The sequence below is a fragment of the Chiloscyllium plagiosum genome, chromosome 24 (genome assembly GCF_004010195.1).
Source record: "Chiloscyllium plagiosum isolate BGI_BamShark_2017 chromosome 24, ASM401019v2, whole genome shotgun sequence".
Taxonomy (NCBI): Eukaryota; Metazoa; Chordata; class Chondrichthyes; order Orectolobiformes; family Hemiscylliidae; genus Chiloscyllium; species Chiloscyllium plagiosum.
The window spans coordinates 42801969-42827816 of NC_057733.1; positions in this window are offsets into that span (position 1 = coordinate 42801969).

Here is a 25848-nt window from a genome sequence, read left to right on the forward strand (position 1 = left end):
CCTGAACTGGGACCAACTGGAAACAGCTCAAACAAAACCACATAAATTCAAAGCAGAACAGTACAGCAGGGTACGAAAGGGTATAGAAAGGGTACGAAACGTATGCTAGCTTGGCGAACAGACCAACAACAAATCCAAGCTAGTGATATATTCATCTACGTTTAGTCAAAGCAATTTTGAGTCCTAAAGTTCTATAGTTAAAACTTAAAAACATCATTATAAAGTTAATTTTACTACAAAGACAACATTTATGAATTAAAACAAAGCCAGTGTAGAACACAGCTTTTTTTTCCTACAGTAGCTCCCTCTTAGTCTTCCTCTGTTCCCTGATAAGAATTTAATGAGCTGATAGGATGTAAACTTTGCTTTTTTCAACATTGAATGTTGCACATTCTCACAATTCTGGCTGTGTGTAATAGAATGAACCAAACAGGCATTTTTCAAAATTGCATGGTGCATTTCTTTGTCAAATGAGATTAAGTAGAGTTACATGATATTAAATTATTAAAATCTGCATTGGTTACAGTTAATCAAAATCATTTTGATAAATCAATGAATATACTTTGTGATTACAACTGAACTAAATTAATCATGAAATGTCAAATTCCTACATCATATAGTGGGTGTTATAAGAGACTTTGGAAAAGTTTCAGAGGAGCAATCCAAGAAAGATTCTGGCTTAGCAAACGTGAGCACGACAGATTCAAAATGTTTGATCTATTAAAGACACATAGATTTGAAGTAAGTTGTTAAATATGTATGTGTCAGTTTCATTGATTGGAGAAGACATGTTTAGTTTACATATTAGATACTACTTCTGTTCCCAGTGAATGATACAACTCTGGAACAAGTTGCTCATTTGTAGGCTGGGTCTTAACTCTGCGTGCTGTAGTGAAGTGAAATATCAAGTAATTTAAGCATGGTGGAAGTGATGTCCTACAATAATTTTAGTCATCTGAAGAAATCAAAAGGAATTTTAGCCTTCAATTTTTTTTTCCTGTTATTCCATAACCTTCTCCCATGACATTAAATGGCTGTTGAACAATATGTCTGGATACAATCATAGAATCACAGAATTATTACAGCACAGAAAGAAGCTACTCATCCAATCATGTCTGTACTGGGTCTCCAAATGAGAGCATATGACCTAGTGCCATTCTCCTGACGTATCCACTTAACATTGCACAATATTCCTTTTCAAAGAACTATCTAATTGCTTTTAGTGTGTCTTGACTGTATCTGCCACCACCCTTCTTTAGATGTATTCTAGATCCTAAACCACTCACTGTATGAGAAAATGTTTCCTCCTGTCTCTTTACTTTTCATTAATTAAATCTCTTACTCTCAATCTTTTCAAAAGTAGGTATTTTTCTCCCTCTTTACTTTGATCACCCCTCTTGTGCTATAAATACTTAAATTAGATTTCGTCTCAACCTTCTCTTTTCCATGGAAAATTATCCCAGTTTCTCCAACTTATTTACATAAATGGAAACTTACCTCACCTCTTGGTCCATTCTCTGTTTGGAGTCATACCTGACACATCAGAAGATGGTTATGGTTGGTGGCTGTCAACTCCAGGACATCTCTGCAGGAATAGTGTCCCAGGCCCAACTATCTCCAACTGCTTCATCAAGGACCTTCCCTCCACCATGGAGTCAAAGTGGGAATGTTCATTGTGCAATTAACAATATTCAGGGTTATTCACAACTCCTCAGATGCTGACACAATCCATGTTCAAATCCAACAAGACTTGGACAGTATCCAGGCTTGGACTGACAAATGGTAAGTAACAATTACACCATACAAATGCCAGGCAATGGCCATCTTCAACAAGAGACAATCTAACCATCGCCATTTCACAATCAGTAGTGTTACCATCAATGAATTCTCCACTGTCGACATCCTGGCATTACCTTGAGCAGCTACTCAACTGAACTCATAGTCACTGTAATTATATCGTGAGTTCTTAGCAGATCAGACGCTAAGAATACTGCAGTAACTAACTCAGCTAATGATTCTCCAAAGCCTGTCCACCATCTACAACGCACAAGACAGGAGTGTGATGAACAAATCCCGACTTGCCTGGATGGGTGCAGTTGCAATAACATCCAAGACATTTGCTGCTATCCAGTACAAAGTAACTTGTTTGATTGGCATCACATCCAAAAGCTTCCACTCCCTCAGTCACCAATGCTGAGTAGCAACAAGATACACTATAGAAATTCACCAAAGATCCTTATACAGCACGTTCCAAACCCATAACCACTTCCACCTAGAAGGACAAGGACAGCAGATTCATGAGAACACCACTACCTGCAAATTCTCTCCAAACCAGTAGGCAATCTGACTTGGAATGGTATCACTGTTCCTTCACTGTCCCTGGGTTAAAATCCTGTATCTCCCTCCCAAATGACATTGTTTGAATATCCACAGCAGATGGACAGAAGCGATTCAAGAATGCAGCTTACTGCTACTTCCTCACAATGACTAGGGATGGTCAATAAATGCTGGCCAGCCAGCAATGCCAATGTCCCACAAAAGATTTTTTAAAAAACCTATTCTGCACTTTAGCTAGTATCTTCACATTGTGAAAGAGTCATAGAGATGTACAGCATAGAAACAGAACCTTCGATCCAACCCGTCCATGCCGACCAGATATCCCATCCCAATCGAGTCCCACCTGCCAGCATCTGGCCCATATCCCTCCAAACCTTTCCTATTCATATACCCATCCAGATGCGTTTTAAATGTTGCAATTGTGCTAGCCTCCACCACTTCCTCTGGCAGCTTATTCCATACACGTACCACCCTCTGCATGAAAACGTTGCCCCTTAGGTCTTTTTTATATCTTTCCCCTCTCACCCTAAACCTATGCCCTGTATTTCTGGACTCCAACCCTCCAACACCCCCCCCCCCCTCCCCCACTGGGAAAAGACTATGCCTATTTCTCCTTTCCATGCCCCTCATGATTTTATAAACCTCTATAAGGTCACCCCTCAGCCTCCAATGCTCCAGGGAAAACAGCCCCAATTTGTTCAGCCTCTCCCTATAACTCAAATCCTCCAGCCCTGGCAACATCCTTGTTAATCTTTTCTGAACCCTTTCAAGTTTCACAACATCTTTCTGATAGGAAGGAGACTAAAGTGCAGTGCTAAAAACTGAATGCAGTACTCCTGTTGAGATTAAATCAGTATTTTATACATGTTCAATGTAACTCCTTGATTTTCTATTTCATGCCCCTATTAATAAAACATGTATGCTTTATACACTATACAGTGTAAGTGTTATTAATCACTCTCTCACCTGTCCCATGATAATTTATGCACATGTATATCCAGGTCCCACTCTGCATCCCTTTGAGAATTGTGTCTTTTATTCCATATTGTCTCTCCCTGTTAATCTTAGCAAAATGTATCATCTCTTACTTTTCCACATTGATCCACATCTGCTACCTGTCTGCCCATTCCAACAACTTGTTTCTGATCTTTTGAAGTTCTACATTGTCTTCCTCACAACATACAATTTTCCAAATTTTGTATCAACAATAATTTTTAGTTGTGCCTCATACACCAAGATTGAGGTCAATAATATTGTTAAGAAAAGCAAGGTCCAGGCACAAACCCTTGAAAGATTCCAGTGCAAATCTTGCTACCAGCCAAAAGAATATGCTTTAGCCATTTATTCTGTTTCCTATCACTCTTCCAATTTTATTTCTATGTTGTTACTGAACTCTCTTACTCCATGACCTTGAATAGCTCATAAGTAAAAAAAAATCCATTCTGAAAGTTCATATACACAACATCAATAGTATTTCCCTAATCAATATAGGCCCTTCAGCCCTTGATGTTGTGCCAACTTTTTATCCTACTCTAAGATCAAGCTAACCTACATACCCTTCATTTTACTATCATCCATGTATCTATCCAAGAGTCCCTAATGTATCTGACTCTTACCATCGCTGGCAGTGCATTCCGTGCACCCACCACTCACTGTGTAAAGAACCAACCTCTGACACCTCCCCTAAACATTCCTCCAATCACCTCAAAATTATGCCCCTTGTGATAGGCATTTCTGGCTGGGAAGAAGTCTCTGACTATTCACTCTATCTATGCCTTTCATAATCTTGTACACTGCTGTCAGGTCGCCTCTAACCATTCTTCACTCCAATGAGAAAAGCCTTAGTTCCCTCAACCTTTCTTCATAAGACATGCATTCCAGTCCAGGCAGCATCCTGGGAAATCTCCTCTGCACCCTCTCTAAAGCTTCCACAATCTTCCTATAATGAGGCAGCCAGAATTGAACACTTTTACCTCCGATAAACTTCCAGTACATTAGATGAACATGCTGGCTATCCTTAATCACATTTGTTGAAGCAACTCTAACTCTGAATTATTGTTTTCACAAGTTTCTCAACCACTGAAGTTAAACTGATCTGTAGTTGCTTAGCTAATCCTAACACCCCTTTTTGAAAACGGATATAACATTTGCAATTCTATAATCCTATTTCACCACCCAAGTCTAACAAAAATAAAAAAATTATTGAGCGTGTCTCAGCAATTTCTGTTCTCAATCTCAGTACGCATCTTGGCTGATCCTGGTTCCTTCTTCACTTTAGGTATAGACAACCTATTCAGTATTTCATCAATTTAAGCCCTCCAGCAACTGAATTTCCTCTTTCACTTTCCTTTTTAAAGACAGATGCAAAGTATTAATTTAATACATCAGGCATGCCCACTGTTTGCGTGCATATGTCCCCTATTTGGTCCCAACTCAGCCCTTCATCACACCTTTACTAATTTTTTGCTTAAAGGAACATTTGGAATTTTGTTTTTTGTTAGCTGAAATTCTTTTTGGAGTCACGTCTTTGCTTTTCTGATTTGCTTTTACATGACTCTGAAACTATTAAATTCAGCCTGGTTATCAATTATGTTTTATATCTTAGTTTAAATCATAATTTTTATTTCTTTTGTTATCCAATGAACTCAGGACTTGTTTGCCCTGCCTTCCAAGGGAATATTAATTAACTGTGCACAAACCATCTCTGAAGGTACCCCATTGCCCAGGAATCCATTATTGAGACAAACATTAGGATTTGTTACATCGCGGCTAATTCCTTAAATCATCTGTTGTCTTGCTCTTCTAACTTCTTCAGCAGTACACAGAAGATTTATAGATGGAACTATTTTTGTCTTTGAGTTTTCTAGTATTTTCTTCAGAGTCAGGAAGTATTGCAGCATTTCATTTTTTAATTGAACGGAACAACAGGCTAAATTTTAATCTGAATGCTTTCACAGCTCTGATCATAGTGCAAAGTCTCTGTCCTTTCCATGCAGATCACAGTTCAGCTCTTTCAATTTTGACATTATGAATGTAAGGAACCTGAAGTTGAGCAACTTTGACTGAAAGCTTACTGCATACCTTGATTTCAGAAAAGTGACAAATTCAGACATTCAGTCTAAAATATTTTTCAGATCTTTCCTTGACTTAACCATCTCACATCAGCATGGAGAATTAGTTCACTGTAGACAGCATTGTGTTGAGTAAGGATTTAAACCAATGGTACTGAAGGGGGCTTGCTCGAATCAAGTTTACAATCTCAACACCAACTTTCATTCCATGAGAAAAATCCATAGCCTTATTTGCTAATGCTTGCTAGTTGGTTAGACATTGGTAATTGACAAAAGAGGGGAAATCAGGATAATGTCAGCAAAATGCAACAAAGCCTGCATTTGTGTTAAGTATGGTTGGTGCACCATCATTTGTGATAGAAACCAACACCCCTGGTGCCCACCTTCCACCCTACCAACCTTCGCATAAACTAAATCATCTGCCACCTCCAAACAGACCCCACTACCAGGGATATATTTCCGTCCCCACCCTTTCTGCCTTCCACAAAGACCGTTCCCTCTGTGACTACCTGGTCAGGTCCACGCCCCCCTACAACCCACCCTCCCATCCTGGCACCTTCCCCTGCCACTGCAGGAATTGCAAAACCTGCGCCCACACCTCCTCCCTCACCTCCATCCAAGGCCCTAAAGGAGCCTTCCACATCCATCAAAGTTTTACCTACACATCCACCAATATCATTTATTGTATCCGTTGCTCCCGATGCGGTCTCCTCTACATTGGGGAGACTGGACGCCTCCTGGAGCGCTTTAGGGAACATCTCCGGGACACCTGCACCAATCAACCCCACTACCCTGTGGCCCAACATTTCAACTCTCCCTCCCACTCTGCCGAGGGCATGGAGGTCCTGGGCCTCCTTCACCGCTGCTCCCTCACCACCAGACGCCTGGAGGAAGAACGCCTCATCTTCCGTCTAGGAACACTTCAACCCCAGGGCATCAATGTGGACCTTCAGCAGTTTCCTCATTTCCCCCACCCTCACCTCACCCCAGTTCCAAACTTCCAGCTCATATTCCAGCACCACTAATCCAGAATCTGGTTTCCAGCATCTGCAGTCATTGTTTTTACCTAGTTGATTTTAACCCTACTGCGAATCCTCTTGCTGTGATAGAAACCAGTCACATGCTCGGAATGTTTTTCTCAGACATGTACCTTTTGAATTTGTTGTAGATATCTTCAATTCTTGGTCTCTTTTTAAAGGGAAAAAGGGTGATAACATGCCCTTTAGTTGTTATGTCCCTAAAAACCATGTGTACAAAAACAATTGCTGTGTCAGTCATGTTGATGGATTCATCAAACTGCAGTGAGAAGCATTTACAATCCTTTAGATCCTGCTGTAATTGTTGAAAGATATCTTCCAACAAAGACTCCACTCATCTTGCTACTGTTCAGCATCAAATGATATTCTTTAGATTTCCATTATTGTTTCTTTTTTCCCCTTTAAGTCTTTGAATGTAAAGTCAACAGTTACAGTCATCACTTGTTTAATTCCTTGGTAATCTGTGAATGATTCTTCGTGCTTTGCTAGAAGATGACAAATGCAAAATAAATCTTCAGTGCAGGCCTTGCCTTTGTGCTGCTGATTTAGGAAAAGAAAATGCCTTTTGAGATTTCACAACTGCCATTAGTTCATCCACTGTCTTTATCTAAAGCATGCAGTTCAAAGGAAAATCTCCTTGAACTGAGCATTGTTGTGTGGCATTGTTCCACATTCCTCTTTTTAATTGTTGACGCACTTTGGTGTAACATATAAGACAAATACTATTTTCTTCCACAGTTGTGAACAGACGTTTATTTCCCATTCTGTGTGGAAGTTGTATATTTTTGGTTTCTTTTTAAATAGTCCAGGTTCATTACTCATCATTATTGCTTCACTTTGTAGTTCGTGACATCACTATGCAGCTTGTCATTGTTGCAGGTAGGCTTCTGGATCATCCAGAATGTCACTGGCTGCTTTCAAGAGAGGAGGCACTGGAGGTCATTCCTGTAGTCAAGATTGATTTTTGGTGGCCCTAATTTGCTTGTGTTGCTCAAATATTGGGTATGAGGCATGGCAGTGTTGCCTGTAGTTTGTCTTTATACTGCACAGACCTATTAGATAAGCAGGTGAAGAAAAAAAACTGAATGTTTACAGAGAATAGGCAGAGGAGTTGTACTAGCTGAACTCCTGTAGTAGAGTTTGCCTTGACATAACGGGCTGAATAATCTGGTAGGTTTCTAGGACTGTAATATACTGGCTTCACATGTCAGTGCCTAGTATACTTTTTATTCATTCATTTGTATTGCACCATAGAACTTAATTTACCCTGCAATGCTAGTCCAACTGGACCAAACTGAAAAACAATGCTACAAGCTGTTAACAGCGTGAACTTTTCCCTGGCCATATAGCTTCTGGAAGAGGAGGTCATGCAGTGCCATGAATGACCAATGTGCGTGAAGGAGAGAACAGAGGTATGCATGAAGAAGGAATATAGGCAGAAAGCGAGATGAACTGCCAGAAATACACGTAGGGAATGTGGGCAGGTGGTGAAACCGATTGTCAGAGGCTTCTGCAATGTATATGCTGGAGACCACAGTTATAGACAATTGTAGTCCCTGTACTGATCCATGTAGCATTTGACTAGTTACAATATACCACTCTGAAAATTGCTCTTTAACTCAATTCCTGGTCTTCTTTAGTAAGCCAAAGGGCTTATGCCCAAAACGTCGATTCTCCTGTTACTTGGATGCTGCCTGACCTGCTGCGCTTTTCCAGCAACACATTTTCAGCTCTGATCTCCAGCATCTGCAGCCCTCACTTTCTCTCAATTCTCTATCCAACCTAATATACTATAGCAACTGCTTTTAAAATGCTAGGATGCAACCCATCATGTTGAGGAGACTTATCAGACTTCAGCCCCTTTAATTTCCCTAGGATATTTTCTCTGGTGAGACATCCTATGCTTATTTAGTCTCTCCCACCCACTTTAGGCCATTTAGTTATTTACTAGTTTTGAAATGCTAGCAATGTCTTCCAGTTTGAAGACTGATGCACAGAACTTATTCAACTCCTCTGACATTTCCTGATTCCCCATTATTATTTCTCAGCCTTGTTCTTTAAGATATGTCTTCCTATTTTGGCTTCTCTTTTTCTTTCTTCAGGACTGCGAGGTGGCTCAGTGGCTAGCATTGCTGCCCACAGTGCAAGGGACCCAGATTTGATTCCACCCTTGGGCAACTGTTTGTGTGGAGTTTGCACATTCTCCCCATGACTGTATGGATTTTCTCTTGGTGACCTGTTTTCCTCCCACTGTCCAAGATGTACAGGTTAGGTGGATTGGCCATGCTAAATTGTCCACAGTATCCAGGGATATGCAGGGAATTAGCCATGGTAAATGCAGGGTTACAGAGATGGGGTAAGTCTGGAAGGGAGGGTTGGTATGGACTCGATGGGCTGAATGCCCTGCTTCCACATGTAGTGATTCTATGATTCTATATTTAAAGAAGCTCTTACTGTCTGCTTTTATGTTACTCACTAGTTTGCCCTCATCATTTATTTTCTTCCTGTATTATCTTTTTGGTCATCCTTTGTAGGCTTTCAAAACTTTCTTTCCTCTTGTTTACCACTAATCTTTGCCACATTGTATGTTTTTCTTTCAAATTTACACTTAACTCAATTTCCTTGTTTAACCATGGTTGATTTATCCCCTTCCTAAAGTCTTACTCAGATGTTTTCTGAAGCATGCCTTATTGCACCTTATCAGATCCAAAATAATTTACTTCCTATTTTGATCCATGACATACTGCTCCAAATACAATCTATGAATTTGTCCTCCTGGCTGTGTTTTCCCATTTGACTTTCCCAATGTATGTGAAGATTATAGTCACCCATAATTTGTGTACTGCCTTTTATACATGCCATTGTTATGTTGTGATTTATTCTCTGTCCTACAAAACAGCAACTGTAGACTACTCCCACCAACTCCTCTTGTTATTTGTTCCCTATGCCCATAAGGATTCCATATCATCCAACATAATTTCTTGCAATTGTACTTAGGGACATATGAACATAGGAGCATGCTATTCAATCCTTCAAACCACCATTTAATAAAATCACGCCTTATGTACATATGGGTCTTTGGCCCATATCCCTTAATATCTTTGCTCAACATAAATTTATCTGAGACTTAAAATGAACAACTAATTCTGCATCCACTGCCATTTGTGGGAGAGAGTTCCAGACATCTATTACCCTTTGTGTGTAGAAACGCTTTCTAACGTATCTTCTGAATGCTCTGGTCCTAATTTTTAGACTATGTCCCTAGTTCTATTTATTCCATTTCATACTAATAAAGCTACTCCACTACATTTTCCTTCCCGTTTGCCTTTTAGAAAAGTCATAGTCATAGATCCCTGAATATTTAATTCCCAACTTTGCATTTGTATGGAAGATAATGAAATTTGTAAGGAGCATCCTACTATGCTAGGGCATTTTGAGTTCAAGAAAGAAATGGTGTTGGGTCTCTTGAAGAGGTGGATAAGTCCCCAGGACCTGATGGCATCTGAACCAGATTAATAGACAGGAAAGAAAGGAGATTGCTGGGGCCTTGACCAAGATCTTTGTATTATCCTTGCTAACCACTGGAGAGGTCCCAGAGACTGGCAAGTAGCTAATGTTGGAGTCGAAAAGTGTAGCATTGCAAAAGCACAGCTACTCAGGCAGCATCCGAGGAGCAGGAGAGCCGATGTTTCCAGCTTAAGCTCTTCTTCATTCCTGATGAAGAGCTAATGCTCAAAACATTGACTGTTTTGCTCTTTGGATACTGCCTGACCAGCTGTGCTTTTCCCAGCTCTGATCTCTGATCTCCATTATCTGCAGTCCTCACTTTCTCCAAGTGGCTAATGTTGTTTCTCTGTTCAAAAAGGGAAATAGGGATAATCCAAGAAACTATAGATCAGTGGGTCTCACATCAGCTATTCGAGAGAATTCTTAGGTATAAGATTTAAGCGTATTTGGAAAAGCATGACCCAATTAGGTACAGTCAGAATGGCTTTGTGCAGGGCAGGTCATGTCTTAATAACTTGATTTAATTTTTTGAGGAGGTGACAAAAGTGATTGATGGGATTAGAGCAGTGGATGTTGTCTACATGGATTTTAGTAAGGCCTTTGACAAGATCCCTCATGATAGGCACATCCAGAACATTACCCATAGAAGGTAGAGGGTAGTGGTGGCAGGGTGTTTTTCTAAATGGAGGTCTGTGACTAGTGGTGTTCTGCAGGGATCCATAATGGGAGCGATTCTCTTTGTGATATATATAAATGACTTGGATGAAAATGTCGCTGGTGAGTTAGTAAGTTTGCAAATAATACAAAGGTCAATGACGTTGTGGATAGTGTAGAAAGTTGTCAAAGGATACGGTGGAATATGAATCAGCTGTAAATATGAGCAGAAAAATGGCAGATGGAGTTTAATCTGGATAGGTGTGAGGTGCTGCACTTTGGGAGATCAAATGTTCAAGAAATGTATAGTTAGTGGCAGGACCCTGAACAGCATTGATGTACATAGGGATCATGGGTTTCAAGTCCATAGCTCCCAAAACGTGGCCACGAAAGTAGATAGGGTGGTAATAAGGTGTATGACATGCTTGCCTTTATTGGTTGGGGAACTGAGTGCGAGTCATGATGGTCCAACGTTTAAGATGAGAGGGGAAAAATTTAAAAGGGACCTAATGGGCAACTTTTTCATCCAGAGGGTGGTGTGTATATGGAATGAGCTCCCAGTGGAAATGGTGGAGGCTGGTACAATTACAACATTTAAAGTGCATCTGGATGGATATATGAATAGGAAGGGTTTATAGGAAATGTTGGCAAATGCAACAATTTGGTTGGGGTGGATGAGTTGGACCAAAGGGTCTGTTTTTGTGCTGTACAGTCTATTAATCTATGTCATGTTGCTTCTTTGTAAGCCTTTGGTTAAACCACAGTTAAAGTATTGTGTTCGATTCTGATTGCCACATTACAGGAATGATATGGAGGCTTTGGAGAGGGTGCTGAAGAGATTTGCCAGAATGCTGAATTGAATTGAATTTATTGTCACGTGTACCTAGGCACAGTGAAAAGGCAGATCACATAGTTAAGTAGCATGGATAAGTAAATAATAGGTAAATAGCGGCAAAAACAAAAACACAGGTACAGGCAAATGTTAAGAATTTGTGAGTCCTATTCTAACAACAGTATTCTAACAACAGTAGGGTAGAGACTGTTATGAAACTGGCTGGTGTGTGTGTTCTCCCCAATGGTAGAGGTTGTAGAAAAGCATTGCCAGAATGGGATGGATCTTTGAGAATGCTGGTGGCCTTTTCTTGACAACGGGCCTGGTAGATAGATTCTATAGATGGGAGGTTGGCCTTTGTGTTTGTTGGGGCTGAGTTCGCTGCTCTCTGTAACTGTCTCCGATCTTGAATGGTACACTTGCCATACCAGATACTTGATGGTACACCTGTAAACATTGGCAAGGGTGTTCACCGTTATGCCAAATTTCCTCAGCTGCCTGATGAAGAAGAGACGTTGTTGGGCCTTTGTAAGCATTGCATCCACATGAAGAGTCCAAGAAAGCTTGTTGTGGATGACCACTCCCAGGAGCTTAACATTCCCCATTGGTTCCATCTCTGTGCTGTTAATGTGTAGGGGGGCATGAATAACATCCCATCGAAAGTCAATAATGAGTTCCTTGGTTTTGCCAGCATTGAGAGCAAGGTTATTCTCAGAGCACTATTTTTCCAGGTGTTCCACCTCCCGTCTGTAGTCTGTTTTGTCGCCATCTGAGATTCGACCGACTATGGTGGTGTCATCAGCGAACTTGTAAATGGCATTAATCTGGTATTTGGCAACGCAGTCATGGGTATACAGTGAGTACAGTAGGGGACTGGATACGCTTCCCTGGTGGGCTCAAGTGTTGAATGTTAGTGAGGATGAAATATTGTCCCCAATTTTCTCTGATTGTGGCCTGTTGGTCAGGAAACTGAGGATCCAGTTGTAGAGAGTGGGGCTTAGTCCGAGATTAGATTAGATTTAGATTACTTACAGTGTGGAAACAGGCCCTTCGGCCCAACAAGTCCACACCGACCCGCCGAAGCGTAACCCATCCAAACCCATTCCCCTACATTTACCCCTTCACCTAACACTATGGGCAATTTAGCATGGCCAATTTGCCTAACCTGCACATTTTTTGGATTGTGGGAGGAAACCGGAGCACCCGGAGGAAACCCACACAGACACGGAGAGAATGTGCAAACTCCACACAGACAGTCGCCTGAGGCGGGAATTGAACCCGGGTCTCTGGCGCTGTGAGGCAACAGTGCTAACCACTGTGCCACCGTGCCGCCCACTCAGTTTAGTAATCAGTCTCGAGGGGATAATAGTGTTGAAGGCTGAACTGTAGTCAATGAGTAGGATCTGAATGGAGGTTTGCTCGCTGAGCTAGAAGGTTCTTTCCAGAAGTTTTGTAACATTTTTAGCGGGCCTCTGGGTGAAGCACTGTTGATAATTCCTCCTTTCTATTTATATGTTTGGGTTTCTTTAGGTTGGTGATGTCATTTCCTGTGGTGATGTCATTTCCGGGTCTTTTTCTCAGGGGGTGGTAGATGGAGTCTAACTCGATGTGTTTGTTGATAGAGTTCCAGTTGGAATGCCATGCTTCTAGAAATTCTTGTGTGTGTCTCTGTCTGGCTTGTCCTAGGTTGGAGGTGTTGTCCCAGTTGAAGTGGTGTCCTTCCTCATCTGTATGTAAAGATACTTGTGAGAGTGGGTCATGTTGTTTTGTAGCTAGTTGATGTCCATGTATCCTGGTGGCTAGTTTTCTGCCTGTTTGTCAAATGTAGTGTTTGTTACAATCCTTGCACAGTATTTTGTAAATACCATTAGTTTTGCTTGTTGTCCATATAGGGTCTTTCAAGTTCATTAGCTGCTGTTTTAGTGTGTTGGTGGGTTTGTGGGCTACCATGATGCCAAGAGGTCCGATTAGTCTGGCAGTCATTTCTGAGATGTCTTTGATGTAGGGGAGAGTGGTTAGGGTTTCTGGATGCATTTTGTCTGTTTTGGTTTGTTGCTGAGAAATCTGTTGATTGAGTTCATTGGGTACCCATTCTTTTTGAATATACTATATAGGTGATTTTCGTCTGCTCTGCGTAGTTCCTCTGTGCTGCAATGTGTTGTAGCTCATTGGAATAATGTTCTGATGCAGCTTCGTTTGTGGATGTTGGGGTGATTGCTTCTGGAGTTCAATATTTGGTCCATTTGTGTTGTTTTCCTGTAGACGCTGGTTTGAAGTTCCCCATTGGCTGTTTGCTCTACTGTGACATCCAGGAATGGTAGTTTGTTGTTGTTTTCCTCCTCTTTAGTGAATTTTATGCCAGTATGGATATTATTGATGGTCTTGAAGGTTTCCTCTAATTTGTTTCATTTAGTGATGAGAAAGGTGTCATCCATGTAGTGGACCCAAAGTTTGGGTTGGATGGTTGGCAGAGCTGTTTGTTTAGGTCTCTGCATTACTGCCTCTACTAAGAACCCTAATATCAGAGATCCCATGGGTGTTCTGTTGACTTGTGTGTAAGTTTTATTGTTCAAGGTGAAGTGTGTAGTAAGGCATAGGTCTAGCTTGACGATACTGTCCTTGCTGATGAAGTTAGTGGTGTTTGGTGTATGTGTCTTTGGGTCTTCTAATAGTGTAGTCAGTGTTTCCTTGGACAGGGTAATGGTGATTTATGTAAACAGGGCTGTTGCATCAAAGGAGACCATTGTTTCATCCTCTTCTATCTGAGCGTCTTTGATAGTCTTCAGGAATTCTTGGATTGAGTGGATGGAGTGTCATGAATCTTCTACTAAGTGTTTTAGTCTTTGGTGTAGCTCCTTGGCCAATCTGTAAGTTGGTGTTCCAGGTAGCGAAACTATGTGTCTGAGGGGGGCTTCTGGTTTGTGAATTTTGTGTAATCCATAGAAGCGTGGTGTGTTGGATCCGTCTTGTGTCATTTTTTGGAAGTCAGTCGTATTTATTTCTCCAGATTTCTGAAGTTTTTTGAGTAGGGTTGTGATTCGGTTCTCTAGTTGTGGGGTCGGGTCTATTGCTATTTGTTAGTAAATGTTGGTTTCTGAAAGTAGTGCGTTCGCTTTTTCAATGTAGTCTCTTCGATTGAGAATGACTGTCAAGCGTCCTTTGTCTGCAGGTAGGATGACAATATTTTTATCTTTTTTTAGTCTTTCCAGTGCTTTCCTTTCTTGTGTATGGAGTGTGTTTCCTTTTTTTTTATGCTACAATCTAGCCACAAAATAACATGACCTCTCTCATTAGTATCCTTACATACAGATGAGGAAGGACACCACTTCGACTGGGACAACACATTCATGCTAGGACAAGCTAGACAGACGAGAATTCATAGAAGCATGGTATTCCAACCAGAACAAAATCAACAAACACATGGAGTTAGACCCTATCTACCACCCCCTGAGAAAAAGACACGGAAATAACATCACCACAGGAAATGATGTCACCACGAGAAATGACATCACCAACCCAAAGAAACCCAAACATATAAATAGAAAGGAGGAATTATCAACAGTGCTTCGCCTGGAGGCCTGCTGAAGATGTTACCTAGTAGGGTGATGAAACGTCTAGAAATGAACCTTCCAGCTCAGTAAGCAATCCGATGTCAACCTGAGCTACAAATCTTCTCAAAACTCAATGAGTAGGATTCTTGTATAGCTGTTCTTGGTGTCAAGATATTCCAGGGTGGAGTGAAGGGTAAGTGATATGGCATCTGATGGGGATCTGTTGGTCCGATAGGCAAATTGGAGTTGGTCAAAAGTAGTGGGGAGACTGGAGTTGATTGGTTGGTTGGTTATTAGCAACCTGGATTAGGAGAAAGTGAGGACTGCAGATGCTGGAGATCAGAGTTGAAAAGTGTGGCGCTAGAAATGCACACTTGAGGGGAGATTTGATTGGAGTTGGTCAAAAGTAGTGGGGAGACTGGAGTTGATTAATGTCATGACCAGCCTTTCAAAGCATTTCATGACCACTGAAGGTAGGGCCACTGGGTGGTAGTCATTGAGTGCATGAGCCTTCTTAGGCACAGGGATGATGTTAGCCGTCTTGAAACAGGAAAAGACAGTGGCCAGCTGCAGGGAGAGGTTGAAGATGTCTGAGAAGACCTCTGCCAGTTGACCTGCGCATGCTCTGAGTGCACGGCCTCATCACTTTTCTTGCATTCACACAAAAGAAAACTGATCTGACCTCTGATGCAGTGACTGTTGGGATAGGTTCGACAGGACTTGTTGGAATAGGTGTTACCTCTCCACCAAAATTCTGCTCAAAGCGAGCATAGAAGGCTTTGAGACAATCTGAGAGGGATAGGTCTCTTTTTAGAATCTATGATGTCATTCAGTCCTTACTATAGTCGCTGGATGTCTGTCTGGGTCTCTAATTTGGATCGGTATTGGTATTTGGATCGGCTGTCTTATTGGCTCTGCAAAGGTCATACTTGGATTCCTTATATTTGAGTGGGTCTCTTGATATGACGGCCTCACGCTTGGTTATTAGCAGCCTGGATTAGGAGAAAGTGAGGACTGCAGATGCTGGAGATCAGAGTTGAAAAGTGTGGCGCTAGAAATGCACACTTGAGGGGAGATTTGATAGAAATCTATAAATTATAAGATGCATAGATAGTATTGACAATCAGAATCTTTTTCCCAGAATTGAAATGTCAAATACCAGGGGGTATGCATTTAAGGTGAGAGTGGGAAAGTTCAAAGGAGGTGTGAGGAGCAAGTTTTTTTACAGAGTGGTTGGAGTCTGTAACATACTGCCAGGAGTGGTGATGGAGGCAGATTCGATAGAAGTGTTTAAGGGACATTTACTTAAGCACATGAATATGAAAAGAATGAAGGAATATGGGCCAACTGCAGGCAGAAGGGATTAGTTTAATTTGGCATCATGATTGGCACAACATTGTGGGCCAAAGGGCCTGTCCCTGTGCTGTTCCATTCTATGTTCTACATTCAATTTTCTAAATCTGATCTCCTTCTTCACTGTGTTTCTATAATAGCTAGAAGATTGTATTTATTTGCCCCTCACTCTCTTTCATGACATTTTCCAATGGCCACTATTAGAGATATACACAACAATCTATATTAATGTGCCTCTTGGCTATTTTAGCCTGGTACCCTCTGTTATCAAGCACTGAATGGGGTTTGCCACCTTCCAAACAGTTTCAATAAAATCACAGCACAAGGCTAGAATTGTCTTGAGAGCCCAAGGTGTAAGAAGTGGAGCTGTGATTGACTGTTGATGAGTTTATTTTAGAAAGAAATCACAGCTACTGACAGTCACAGGAATGTTCAAAGTTATGAAAATTGCTACAAGAACCTGAAAGAAACTAAAAATAAACAAATAAACGTGTCATAGCTGAAATATTGGGTAAGACACAATGGCTCGAACTTTTCCTCTCCCAGTTTTGATTGAAATTAAAGGTAATACAAAGCAGAATTCATCAATGTTCCACACATGATGACAAAATTGTGAAGGATCTGTTAACAAGCCACATTCTTATTACTGTTAGGAAGCAAGTGTATTCCAAAAACATGAAGACAAACTTTGAACCTATGTTAATACAATTTTTGTTGACATATGTTCACTAGATGATAAAATCCCCACAGTGTAGAAGGAGGCCATTCAGCCCATCAAGTCCATCCTACCCTACCCTAAACCCCATAACTTCACATTTACCATGGCTAACCCTGCATATTTCCTGGACACTAGGGACAATTTAGCATGGCCAATCCTCCTAACCTGCACATCTTTATACTGTGGGATGAAACGAGAGCAACTGGAGGAAACCTGCATGGAGACAGGAAGAACATGCAATTGTCCCACAGTCACCTGAAGCTGGAATTAAATCCAGTTCCCTGGCACAGTGAGGCAGCAATACTAGCCACTGTGCCACTGTGCCACTTCATGACTCAAGTTGAAAAATAGGCCAATGATCAATATATGACTTCCTTAACTCAGTTCACAGAATTCTGCGAATTTGCATAACTGAAAGCTAATCTAAGTATGAATTGAAAAGACAACAGATACTATTAAGTAGAAGAGATCCCACAGTTAGAGCACATCTGCTGAAAGAGGAGAAAACTACTCTTGGGATACCAATTGACGTGGAGAAGCACTGAGGTTTTAATTTAGCAGCTTGAGCGTATTCAAGCAGAATGGGCCAAGCCTTTCATTATGTTAACAGCGAGTCCAGACTCAAAGGACAGAATAAACATTGACCAAGAACAGACTATGGAGGGCATCATGCAAAGGAGAAAGAGGCATGAACACTGGGTTGGGCGAGGGGTACGAAAGCAAAATTCTCTCTGCAAGATGTTAAATAATGTTGCATACAAGTGTACAGCCACAAGAAAACACAATGAGCAGATAAAGAGGTATCCACCAAAGTTTCTGAGTACAACACAAAACAAGTTGGTTGAGTCAGGTTAATAGGTGATAGTTAATGACTTTTGGTATGAGGACTACAGAAGGACGATGTCAGTTTCGCATAAGGTTTCAGATTAACACCGGTGCACCATGCAACATCAGAACCTTCACAGACCTATGTGAAGAAGCTCAATATGGCATTCCAAACATTAAGCCCTGAAGTAAGGTTGAGACCATATGAAGGGACCATACTGAAGTAAGGTACAGATAGAGAAATGAATAGCCAGCTAGAGATAGTAGTGACACATGATTATAGGCATCAAAAGGGGTTGATAATTACTTAATTCAAAAGCGAAACCTGATTAAAATTATGAGAGAAGACAGAACCATTATAATTTGTAGAAAGTACGGAGTTGTTTAACTCTGTCGAGAAATAATGACAGTAAGCATGCAGAGTTGAAATCTGTTTAAAACCCAGAGAGGTGACAACCTTTCGAATGCATGTATCACAGAGGCTGGCATATGTTGTGTTACAACATGAAGACATACAGTTAGTTAATGGTCGTGCCCTGGGGAGTGTTGCTGAACAAAGAGACCTATGGGTCAGGTGCGCAAAAGTGGAGTACTAGTAACCAGGATGGTGGAAAAGGCATTTGGCATGCTTGTTTTTAATGGTCAGCGTATTGAGCATAGGAGTTGGGACATCATGTTTTGGCTGTACAGGATATTGGTGAGACCACTTTAAGAACATTGCATACAATTCTGGTCACTCTGCTTTAGAAAGGATAGTGTTAAACTTCTAAGGGTGCAGAAAAGATTTATAAGAATGTTGTTACATTTGAGCTATAGGGAGAGGTTGAATAGGGGCTTTTTCTCTGGAATGTTGGAGGCTGAGGGGGCACATTATAGTAGTATATAAAATAATGAGGGGTGGGTGAATAGCCAAATTATTTTTCCCAGGGTGGGGGAGTCCAAAACTAGAAGGTATAGATTTAACATGAGAGAGAAAAGATTTAACCGTGACCTGAGGGGCAGTTTTTTCATGCAGAGGGTGGTGCGTTTTGGAATAAGCTGCCAGGGGAAGTGGTGGAGGTGGAGACAATTACATCATTTAAAAGGTATATAGATGGGTACATGAATAGGAAGGGTTTAGAGGGATTATAAGCCAAATGAAGGCAAATGGGACCAGATCAGATTTTTGGTCGGTGTGGGACCAAAGGTTCTGTTTCCATGCTGTATGACTCTATGACCTATGACTCAAGTCAGCCTCCCTGTGTTTGGATTTGCAACACAGTAAAATGAAACATTCATGGATCCACAAAATTGCTGATTCTTTGCAGTCATTATGACAGTCCATTGAAGAAATAAATTTATATGTTGCAATCTTCCTAATGATTCACTACTCTCTTTGTCCTAAATTTGCAAATCAGGGACAGATTGTTTAAGATGTTACTATATTCGAAATTACTCCTCAGTTCTTCTTCAAACATGCTACTTCACCATTTGGAACATTTTCATTGTCAGATCTTCTCTTCTCTAGACGTTATCATGAAAGAAATATAATTACGATGTCCAATCAGGCAGAAGTGGTACTCTCTTGATGAGCACCCACCTGTCTTCATTCTGCTATAGTAATCCATTGACAGCCAATTCTGTAAGCTTTGGGATGCAGAACTAATTCTGCTCCTTTCCTTTTAACTACCAAGAAATGATTCAGTCTAGCTTTCATGTCATCATCCGCGCTGACTAGCTCAGGGACAACATCTTCACAGTGCTTGAGTTTGTGGAATACCTAACTTAAGTGAGGTGGTGGGGTTGGAACTGTTCAGTCTTATGAAATAAAAACTTGGAATACTTTTACTCAAATATTCTAGTCAAAAATGTTTATTGAGTTCTTTTAGTTGGAAACTTGATGTCCAGAATAAACCTCTGAATTCAGTTCTGATGTCAGTGAAACTTAAGTGATAATTGTTAGGGGTATGCCATGAATTTGGATTTGTACAGCATGTAGCATGCTGTTCTGCAATCTTACCATCATGTATTGTATTAATACTATTTATCAATAACAAAGAAGTCTGATCATAAACCTTAGTTAGACCACACTTGGAATATTGTGTCCAGTTCTGGTCACCTCATTATTGGAAGGATGTAGATGCTTTAGAGAGAGTGCAGAGGAGATTTAACAGGATACTGCCTGGATTGGAGGGCTTGTCTTATAAAGAGAGGTTGAGTGAACTTGGGCTTTTCACACTGGAGAAAAGAAGGAAGAAAGGTGACTTGATTGAGGTGTACAAGGTAATGAGAGGCAAAGATAGAGTAGATAGCCAGAAACTCATAGCTCCTTGAAAGTGGAATCGCAGGTGGATAGGATAGTGAAGAAGGCATTTGGTATTCTTTCCTTTATTGGTCAGAGTATTGAGTACAGGAGTTGGGAGGTCATGTTGCGGCTGTACAGGACATTGGTCAGGCCATTGTTGGAATATTGCGTTCAGTTCTGGTCTCCTTCCTATCGGAAAGATGTTGTGAAACTTGAAAGGGTTCAGAAAAGACTTACAAGGATGTTGCCAGGGTTGGAGGATCTGAGCTACAGGGAGAGGCTGAACAGGCTGGGGCTGTTTTCCCTGGAGCGTCGGAGGCTGAGTGGTAACCTTAAAGAGGTTTACAAAATTATGAGGGGCATGGATAGGATAAATAGACCTGGGTTTTCCCTGGGTTGGGGAGTCCAGAACTAGAGGGCATAGGTTTAGGGTGAAAGGGAAAAGATATAAAAGAGACCTAAGGGGCAACTTTTACACACAGAGGGTGGTACGTGTATGGAATGAGCTGCCAGAGGATGTGGTGGAGGCTGGTACAATTGCAACATTTAAGAGGCATTTGGATGGGTATATGAATAGGAAGGGTTTGGAGGGATATGGGCCGGGACTGGCAGGTGGGACTAGATTGGGTTGGGATGTCTGGTTGGCGTGGACGGGTTGGACCAATGGGTCTGTTTCCATGCTCTATGACTCTAGGTCAGAAATGGCTGTCATGAGGGATCATAATTTTAAGGTGATTGGAGGAAGGTATCAAGGAGATGTTAGAAGTAGGTTATTTTTATGCAGAGAGTGGTGGGTGCGTGGAATGCACTGCCAGCAGTGGTAGTAGAGTCAGAGACGTTAGGGACATTTAAACGATTGCTGGACAAGGACAGAGAGCAGTAAATTGAGGGGTGTGTAGGTTAGGTTGATCTTAGATTAAGACAAATGATCGGCACAACATCGTGGGTCGAGTGGCCTGTAACTGTTCTATCTTCTATGAACTTGTCTGAAGACACAAAGAACCCACATTAGAAAGTGATCCAAATAAACAATCTGCACTCTGGTGATTTAAACTGATGTTCAGTAGTTGTTGCTACTCAGGAGGAAAGGTAGCAACACTTGACAAGTTACAAGAGGCAAAGATTTGAGTGTGTCCAAATGCACCACAAGTAAAAACTCCATGCTGGAACGAGATGGCAAAAAATAGCAGGTAGAGGACACAGGTCACAACTGACCTGGAAGATTCAACTCTCTTCCTTCTCCTTTCTCGTGAACTATTTGGTTTGCTAAGAGTTCTTCTAAAATGTTCTGCTTTGGTTTCTTTTTTTTTTCAAATTTTAGATTTCTAGCATTCAAAAAAATCCAGCATTTGAAGTAGAAATGTAAATGCTAGTAATTGTTTTCTTTCTCAATTTTTTTCTCTCCAAGCCGACAAAAAAAATGTACATTCGTGCTTTAACAATAAAGAGGATCGGGTTGGTATGATCAGCTCACATTGTTATCACATTTATTTGCAGTACCATCTTCTCATTGCCTTGCACGGTGCTTGCCGAGTTACCATTTTTTACTAACAGGAGTCAGGTAAAGGCATGATTATCAGTCTTACCAAGCCATGGGTCGACTCTTTCATTCGAGAGGGAAGGCGGTCTAACTAAAACTTCGGTCAGGGGAGATGTTGAGAATCCTTCGTGGTAATCTCCCCTCAAACCAGAGCTGGATTTGAACCCACATTGTTGGCATCACTTGGCATCATATTGCAAGCCAGGTGTTAAACCATGATCCTCATCGAGCAAAGATCACACAAGTGATTTTTCTTCCTGTAAAAATTAAATGATAAATACATTCCAGAATGCTGTTGCGCGTCCGTGAAATGAAGACTTCCAAACTCACTCCTCGTTCGCTGGCGCGCGCTGAAGTGACGGTTGGAAGTCGGTTAGTTTGAAAAGGTCGGTAACGAATACGCGTTAAACTGAAGTTAGAGGCTGATCTTGTGAAGGTTGCACGATCTCTAAGGTAATAATATGATTTCCATGTTTTCAATATAATTTCTATATTTAGACAACTTGTGTAATCATTTCGTTCTCCTGAACATTGGTATTCGAAGCTGTTATGCTGAAGCGGTCTCGCTTGCTGCACACAGAAATATGTTAAACGATTTCCAGTGCTTGAATACTTTGAATAAATTTGCCAGCATTTGGCTCATTTCACTCTAAACCCTTCCTATTCACACACCCATTCAGATTGCCTTTTACATAATGTAATTTTGCCAACCTCGACCACTTCCTCTGGGCTTTTGCCCAAAAGGAGGATTTTCCTGCTCCTGGGATGCTGCCTGACCTGCTGTGCTTTTCCAGCACCACTCTAATCTAGACTCTGACTTCCGGCATCTGCAGTCCTCACTTTTTCCCACTTCCTCTGGCAGCTTATTTCAAACACTCGCCACCCTCTGCTTGAAAAAGTTGTCCCTTAAGTCTCTTTTATATCTTTCCCCTCTCACCTTAAACCTGTGCCGTCTAGTTTTGGACTCCTCTACCCTAGGAAAAAGATCTAGCTATTCACCCTATCCATGCCCGTCATAATTTTATAAACCTCGAAAAGGTCACCTCCTCAGCCTTGTGACACTCCATGGAAAATAGCCCCAGCCTATTCAGTCTCTCCTTATAGCTCAAACCCTCCAACCCCAGCAACATCATTTTAAATCTTTTTTACACCCTTTCAAGTTTAACAGCATCTTTCTTACAGCAGGGCGACCAGAATTGTATGTAGTATTCTAAAAGTGGCCTCACTAATATCTTGTACAGCCAAAACATGACATCTCAAACCCTATACTCAATGCACTGACCAGTAAAGGCATCTTCTTTGCTATCAGTAGCTCCACCTTCAAGGAACTATGAACCTGCACCCCAAGGTCTCTTTGTTCAACAATACTCCTCCAGGACCCTACATTAAGTGTATAAGTCCTAATCGGTCTACTCCATATCCTGAGACTGTGATCCCTGGTTCTCGGCTTGAACAGTCATTAGAAACATCCTTCCAGCACTACCCTGTATGGTCCTGTTTATATATCAGTGAGATTTCCTCTCAATTGTTCTAAATTCTGATCCAGTCTCTCTTTATACAAGAGTCCTGCCATCCCAGGAATTAGTCTTATCGTGCTTTGTTGAGCTCGCTTCACAGCCAGAACATCCTTCTGCAGATCAGGAGACCAAAACTGCATACAATACTCCAGCTGTGGCCTCTTCAAGACCCTGTACAATTGCAGCAAGACATCCCTGCTCTTGTGCTCCAATTCTTTCCCTATGAACACCAACAGACCATTTGACTTTTTCACCACCAATTGCAACTGCATGCATCATTTTGGTGACTGGTGTACAAGGACATCCAAGTTTTGTTGTACCTCCCCTTTCCCAATTTATTTCCAATCAGATAATAAACCACTTTCTTGTTTTTGCTACCAAAGTAGATAACCTCATATTTAGCCACATTGTACTTCATCTGCCATATATTGCTCACTCACTTAAAAGGTCTGAATGACACAAAGACACCTCTGCATCCTCCTCAGTTCACCCTTCCACCCAGCTGGCTGTGGGTTTGCAAATTTGAAGATATTACACCCTCTGATAAAACCTTCTAGGCATATCATTGATAATTCCAGTAGATTTTTCAAACAAGATTTTCCTTTCTTAAATCCATGCTGACTTGTCTGAAACTGTTTCAGTTTTCCAAGTGTTCTGCTATTAACATAATTATAATGGACTGTAGCATTTTCCAGGAGAAAGTGAGGTCTGCAGATGCTGGAGATCAAAGTTGAAACTTTATTGCTGGAACAGCACAGCAGGTCAGGAATTCCTGAAGAAGGGCCTGTGCCCGAAACGTCGAATCTCCTGTTCCCTGGATGCTGCCTGACCTGCTGTGCTGTTCCAGCAATAAAGTTTCAACTTTGTAGCATTTTCCATACTACTGATGTCAATCTAATTGGCCTATAATTTCCTGTTTCCTCTCTACCTCTTTCTTTTTAAACAATGGTGTTATTTTAGCTGCCCTCCAATTCTACAGAATCTTGAAAGATGATCAACAACGCATCCACTATTTATGGGATTACTTCTTTAAGTACGAGGGCCCTGGAGATTTATCAGTCTTTACTTCTTTCAACTTCTTCAAGGTCATTTCTGTTCTAATACTAATTTTCTTCAGTTAGCCCCTCTTATTAGACTTTGCATTCCCCAACATTTTTGGGATGTTGTTTGTGTCCTCCTTTGTGAAAGAGAATCGAATGATATGTAGTTAATTGCTCTGCCATCTCTCTGTTCCCGATTACAATATCCGTTGTTTCTGACACTGTCATTGCATATTTTTTCTCTTCACATACCAATACCAACAGGCGAAGGTTTTGAACAGGTGGAACCTAAAGCGCAGTAAAGATTACTGGAATGATTCACTCTCAATTTCTTGACAGTTATTAAAATCTAAACAAATTTAGCTCTGTATAGGAGTTCATGAATTAACTTCTGGTGACTGCATTAACTGAAAGGGATTGGATGATTTGCAGTTGTAAGCAGAACCCCCAAGCAGATACAGCATGGTGACGTGGAACGTTTACATGACAGCCATGCAGATGTTTTGTGCTCTCAGTGGACACAAATGTCTCCATTCATGAACATCAGTATGGGCATCCATTGGGCTGTGAATTGCAGAGTCAAATTAAAGTTGAATCAAAATTTGAGAGAAACTACAAAACAATGAACCAGCCCAACTCCACTCACCCAGTTGATCACTTTATTAAAAGGATCTATTAGCAACGTTTGCACGATGGCTAGCTTACGATGCAGGGTAATGCCAACCATTAATTCAATTCCTGTTCTGGATGAGGTCACCGGGAGGGCCATGCATTTTCAACTTCGTCCCTCATCAGAGGCTGGTGACCCTGAGGTTAAACTCACCACCACTTGTTTTTCTCTAATGACAAAGCTTTGACAAAGCGTCAGTTAGACTCAAAATGTCAGCTCTTTTCTCTCCTGACAGATGCTGCCAGACCTGCTGAGATTTTCCAGCATTTTCTCTTTTGGTTTCAGATTCCAGCATTCGCAGTAATTTGCTTTTATACTGGACTGTAGTGACTTTCATTTCACTATTAAAGGAATGAGCAATTGAGCCAATTCAAGCTCTTTGAACTTGCTTACTGCCTGGGAAAATCTTACTTGCCAAGCCAGCACCTAGAACATTAGTAGCAACTCATAAAGGAGTTGGGACGTCATATTGAGGTTGTACAAACCGTTACCCTGAGAGTATGAGAGAGCTCTGCTTTCTCATCTGGGCTAGAATAATTGTGTTTAAACGATCTAAAAGATAAATCTACAAAGCTTTCTGTGAGTGTGCTGATCCAGTAAGATATTGTACAGCTCATAAAAGGACTGTATCCCATTAGCAGCAAATCAAACCTGGACAGAATCTGCACAAAATTCATAAGTGAGGCATAGGTTATTGAGGTGCTGCACTCAAATTTAGTAGGAGCCACATTATTTTGGCAGGGATTTCAATGGTTATAGAGTCATTGAGTCATAAAGCATGGAAAGAGACCTTTTGGTCCAACTCGTCCATGCTGACCAAGTTTTCCAAACTAAGCTAGTCCTACTTGCCTGCATTTGGCCCGTATCCTTCTAAACCTTTCCTATTCATTTGCCTATGTAAATGTTTTTTAA